Below are 6,559 nucleotides of genomic sequence, written 5' to 3'. Positions count from 1 at the left end.
TGCACAAAATGGCTTTGGAAATTCTGCACGTGGATGTTGCCCGTTGACAAGGCTTAATGCGTGTGCAAATAAGTGCGATATCGGGCTGTTATCACGCTCGCCAACATGCGTTTTTTGTTTTTCCTTGCGGATATGAGGCGTTTTTATATCAAACTTTGATAATGCTACTTCAGGGAAGTAGCGAATTTCTGCCAGAGTGTCTCCCATTGTTTTCAATTGGGAGACCTTGTATCACACTTATGTGCACCAATGCGGTGTGATGCTGCCGCCGCCGCCTGCGTTGAGAACAATGGGCGATGTGAGGGCATGCCCAAAGATAGGATGGGACGCGATGCTGGAAAAAAATCACTAATGCGTATGACCCCATTAAGAAGAATGGGGGGCATCTCACAACGCACAAATCTTGCTCAATTTTCTCGGCCGTGTGAGAACGCCCTTAGGCCTTAGACGGGCATTTTTTCGCGCGATTTGCGCATGCGAATCGCGCATATATAGAACCAATAGTTCGCTATGGTATCGGTCACATATCCGCTTTTTATGCGGATATGCGATAAATTATAGGACACGACGATTCGCAGATCGCGCCTATCTGCGTTTGGCGTTTTATGTGCGCACCAAAATCATTTACTGCAGCTAGCTGCGTTTTTTTCGCGGGCCAGTCTAAGTTTCATGCGCATTTTGATGCGCACGGCGATTTTTCTCCGGTCAGACGGGCGTTTTGCTGCGACGATTAACGCGGCTAGGTGCAGATTTTTCCCGTGATTTTTCGCCCCCGGTCACGCGATTTGCGCATCCGTCATGCGATCCGCAAATCGCGCGAAAAAACGCCCGTCTGACTAAGGCCTTAGGGTGTATTTACACAGATTATTTCATCAAGATGCACAGAAACTGCATGAGAAAAGAACTCATTATTTTTAATAGGGACATTACATGTGCACTTTCTTTTCTCTATGGGAGCTAAATAGCTATCACATTGCAATGCTAGCAGGTGCATGCGAGTTTCATGCAGGAGAAAATCCTTGCAAAACACATAGTACTAGCATAAAATCGCATCTTTGCCAGTGCAGTATCAGTCGCAGCCTCTCTGACCAATAGCGGGTTCACATGACACTCGCCCATGTTCATACACCCTAAAACGGAGATTCCAAATCCACTAGGTGCTCCTTCACTTTTGAGGCCTATGTTTGAGTCATGCAGCAGACTGGAGCCCCATGTGGGATATCTCTGAAAACTGTGGATTCAGCGTAATAAATATTAAGATTCGTTTCTCTGATAACTCCTGCTCTAATACAGAAAGAACAAGATGAAAATCTGCAAAAAAAAATTATTTCGCCTTCACTTTGATTTGATTCCTGTGAAGCACTGAAAGGATTAACAAACTTCCTACATGTGGTTTTGAATAGTATGAGGGGTGCAGTTTTTATAATGGAGTGATTTATAGGGAGTTTCCAAGGCACAGTCTCATCAAACCAACTTCAAAACTAAACTGGACCCTGAAAAAATTGAATTTGGGATTGTTCTTCTAAATGTGAAAAATTGTGCTATATTTATAAGCCTTATAATGGCTGGGAAAAATGAAAAAAAAAAGGAACGTGGACATATGGTAAATGTTGTTTATTCTTTTTGTGTGGTATGACTGTAGTAGAAGCTGAAAATGTCAAATGTTGACAAATGAGAATTTTTTTCTAAATTTTGGATTTTTTTTTTCATAAACCCAGAATATACCAACTAAAATTTACCATGGAGACAAAGTACAAACACAAATCAGTTTTAGAATAACTTGAATAAGTAATAGCATTACCAAAGTTATTTCCATATAAAGTGAAATGTGTCAGTGCAATAAATTGCACTTGGTCACATAGTCCAAAACTGGCTTGGGGTGGCAATTGGGTAAAATACGGATGCATACACATTTTATCTCTATTTTACCAGTATTTGGTTTGTATTTGCTTTCATTGGCTTTATTTTCTATTAGGCAAGAACAGATCCATATATGTCCAGTAGAAACTAAAACCAATGAAAGCAGGTGAAATACTGATGACTTACTAGTGCAATTGCATTAGTAGGTTGTCTATATACAAATAAGCTTGTGGCCTCACACTGGATAGACTTTTTTTGCCTGAGGAAGTTTCTTGAGATTTGTCGAGCACCTGCTAGTAGAAAAAGAGGAACTGCATATGGCTGGAGGGTGACAAAGAAGAACAGAACACACAATGCATAGAAAGTCTTTATTAAATCTTTACATTGTTAATGCTGGTAGCTCTGGCCATTTATATATAGAGGGGTAGAGGTCAGTATTGTACCTGGATGCTGACCTTTAGGGTATCAAGGCCTGGACTGAAAACATTATGACTGCTCTTACACAAAACGTACTACGTGTTATGCGATGAAATACAACTGATCCTAGGGTTTAGCTTGGGGTAGAGTTCATGTAATTGCATATGGCAGTGGGGGTGCAATATAACCAGACAACAAACTCAACTTGTTTTTAAAAATTTTTCTTGAACACCGATGCTTGTGTTGCCTCAATAAAAATTAAATGACCACTTTTGTGGACTCTAGCCCCATAGACATGCATCATTATAAGTTTTATGTTTACATACATCCTTCCAAATGCAGCAAACTAACTGGAAAAGTATAAACCTAAAGAAGCAAATAAACCTCATGCAGTTTTATTCAAATATATTGTACTTTATTTCACTATCTGTTCTACATGATCAGAGATCCGCTAACTATCAGGAGTATGAAAGAGAAGGAAATAATTCTCCAGATAAACACTTGTATGCAGTAGAGCCGAATCTGTCAATGACCCTTTTATTTTTTGCACTATTTTGGATAAGGCTCTATTCACATCTGCAGAAGAGGCTCCATTCAGAACCTCCGGCGAAGATCCGGCATGAAATGCTGAACAGAAAAAAAGTTGTGCTTGAAGGACTTTTTGGTTTGGTTATAATTCCTGACCGGTGCAAGAACCGAACAGACCCCAATATAGTCAAGTTTGGTTCTGTTATCAGACGGATAGGTTCATCCAGGGGATTCTGTTTTCCAGCACAGATGTGAATAGAGCCTAATTTGGTAAATTTCCTGCAGTCCTATGGAGAACTACATGTAACAGAATACATTGTGCCAAATGCCAAATTTAGCTTTGCTGTGTCTGTGTATACTGTGGTGCAGCAAGACCCAGGTGCCTGAGACAAATGCCCAAAAGGTCGCAGATGGGATATCACCACTCCATGTGTATGCGTGAACTAATGAGGAGACAGATACAATTCAGTAGGGACTAGAGATGAGCGAGTATACTCGCTAAGGCACATTACTCGAGCAAGTAGTGCCTTAGCCGAGTATCTCCCCGCTCGTGTCTAAAGATTCGGGGGGCGGGGAGGAACGGAGGGGAGATCTCTCTCTCCCTCTCTCCCCCCTGCTCCCTGCCGCAACTCACCTGTCACCGACACCAGCGCCGGCCCCTGAATCTTTAGAGACGAGCGGGAAGATATTCGGCTAAGGCACTACTCGCTCGAGTAATGTGCCTTAGCGAGTATACTCGCTCATCTCTAATAGGGACCTTAGCGGTATCTCCAGACAATAGGTCATCCTCGGGTCCCTGATACCTGAGAATTTTTGCAATATGTGTATGAAATTTTTGAACCTTCATACATATTTTTGAAGTTCAATCGTATACATTAATATTCTATTTCAGGCCTGTATATATCAGAACTGTGTTTTACAATATAGTTATATTCAAAACGGATATTCTGTATGCAGGCCCCTCTGCATGTTGGCATGCCATCCTTTGGAGTCAAGGTCGCGAATCATGAGCAGATTCATTGTGCATGTGTGTAATGTCTGTGATAGCCCTATATACTTCATAATGGCAGAAAACCTGCTGGAAATATGTCACATGTTCTGTAGTCTCTGTAAATTTAACTTTTAAGAGTTTTACAGTAGTTGTCAAACTTTTTTTTTTTTTTTTCTTGAAGAAACAGTGCCACCCTTGGCAATGGGCTGTGTTTGGCGCTGCAGGCATAACTCAGAGATAAGTGACACTGTTTCCCATGATGGTACTCACTGGCTGTCATGTTCTGGAGTAAGTGGGACTAGAAGTACCTCCAAGCTATGGGACCCCAGGTACTTATGGTTTGGAGAATGAAAGAGTGCTCCAGACACGACACCCCGATGTTGGACTAGTTTTGGATAAGCTAAAACTTTAGCAAATGTTTAACTTTACCAGTGATGTCATTAGCTCCCAATGTCCCTGCCAACTGGCTAATGCTATAAGAAGGAAATGCAGATTGATCAAACAAGATTTTTCCTAAGTCATAAGCCAGAAGATAAACAGTGATTTAATTTAACAGAAGAAGCCAGCACGCACGTTAACAAGGTACACATATAGGTAGATAACATTAAAGACTGTCACTTGGCAGGGAACTCGATCCATTATATGCCCCTCTGGCAAAAGGAAAATGAGATCTTCTAAACTTTCATGACATTTCTTTGAACATTCAGCGGTTGCATTTATTTGGTTTGAAAATTAACTCTGTACAGATCCTGCTCTTAGGCGTCCTATGCATGAGCCGCTGCCAGAAGATTATTGCTACTGTCACAAGAAAACGGCAGCACCCGGCTCAACAGAGTCAATGCTAAGTGCTGCACTAAAGCCATTCATCATCTACATCCGCCAGTCACCTACGGGCAAAACAAGCTGACAGATAAAGACATTTTGTACTGTGACAGGTCATTGTCTTCTAGAGGAAGGGACTTGTCTTATTCTATGTGTGGAGATGTCTTCTAGAAGAAGTGTGAGGAAAGCAATAGACCCCTATAGAGCTGAAAGGTTTGTGTATCTATTAGTCTGAATAAGATGTCTATTATCTTCTCTTCTACATTAACTTGGGTATGTACAGTGATACCTTGGGTTAAGAGTGACTCAGTTTATAAGCTTTTTGACTTAAGAGCAGACTCTCTCCCGAATTTTTGCTTTGATTTAAGAGCAAAAACTTGGGTTAAGAGCCTTGCTCTCAATTGGGTCACCGCTGCCCCCATTGAAAGCAATCGCGTGCCAACAACCCCTGCAGTGATTTTCGGGGAAGGGCTTTAAATATAAGCCTTCCCTGAAAATCATCCCTAGCTGTAGTAAAAAATATATACTCACCTGTCCGCCACTGCCGGGTTCAGGCGTGTCTAGCCGCTGCTTGTTCTCCCTGCATTTTTAATCCCCGCCTGCTGAGAAGCTTCAGATCACTGCAGGGAGAACAAGCCGCAGCTAGATGTGCCTTAGCCCCGGCAGACAGGTGTGTGTGTGTGTGTGTGTGTGTGTGTGTGTGTATATATGTGTGTGTGTATATATGTGTATATATATATATATATATATATATATATATAATTTTTTTTTTTTTTTTTTTACTGCAGCTAGGGATGATTTCAAGGAAGGGCTTATATTTAAAGCCCTTCCCCAAAAATCACTGCAGGGTGCCGGTGTCCTATTGCTTTCAATGGGGCAACGCCATCCCATTGAAGTCAGTGGGAGAGCTTCCTGATTTGGAACGGATTAATGACTTTTCCATTCATTTCAATGGGGTAACTGGTTTTGAGATAAGAGTGTTTTGGGTTAAGAGCTCCGTCACGTAACGAGTTAAACTCTTAACCCAAGGCACCACTGTATTTTATAGTTCACAAATATGGCGATAGGTAAAGGGTCTTTAAGCAACTAAGGCAGCACTGTCTACTCCTGCAGTTGACGGGAAATGGAAGAATCACTCTCCATACAGCAGAAAGGTTAGTGTTGGGTATTATTATGCACCAGTAAATGCTTTGTCCTATCCGGAGGATAGGTCATCAATACTACAAAGTGTAAAAGTCCCAGAATATGCCTTTAAGCATATTAGGGTATATGGATATTAACAAGGCGGAGGTCTCTTATTGTACAGCCCCCTCTATGAACCAGAGCTTCAAAGAAGCAGTGACCGACTCAAGTCACTTATGTATTACACGGATGTCCTTTCTTTTGGGTCCTGCATACAAATACTACATCTCCCATGCAGACGCTGAGGGCAATTTCTCCTGGTCTTTTGAGCCCTGAAACAATCTGTTCTCAGTCTAAAGGTAAGTTTACACAAACCGATAGTCACCCCTCGCCCGACTAACCACTCAAGTGATCATGAGCGATTGTTGGCCCATGTAGACACGGCCCCCAACAGGGCACCGAGCGAGAAGGTGCTCAGTAGTCACAAGTTCCGTTTCAATGATCTGAAATGGAACGACTAGTCAGCGACTCATCACTCATTCTCTGACAATCGCTCTTGTGTCAAAGCACAGTAGTGATAGTCGCTGTGATGGCTGTCGGGCACTGATGCGCAGCACAGTCGTACCAAGTACAAGTACCTTTAACCATGTGATGAGACAATCTCTGGAACCAGTCCTTCTACTGTACGGTGAGTGACCATATCACCCCCCATAAGCATTTAGATCCAGTTGTGTCCCCCGCCAGCCATCTCTTCTGGGGTTCAGCAGCAGACTGATAAAAAGGAGCAATATTAATTTGCTAAGAAGCAATACAACCAGT

Source organism: Eleutherodactylus coqui, chromosome 8 (genome assembly GCF_035609145.1).
Source record: "Eleutherodactylus coqui strain aEleCoq1 chromosome 8, aEleCoq1.hap1, whole genome shotgun sequence".
In the NCBI taxonomy this organism is placed as follows: domain Eukaryota; kingdom Metazoa; phylum Chordata; class Amphibia; order Anura; family Eleutherodactylidae; genus Eleutherodactylus; species Eleutherodactylus coqui.
The sequence above is the reverse complement of the archived record's forward strand: the minus strand, read 5'-3'. Positions refer to the sequence as shown.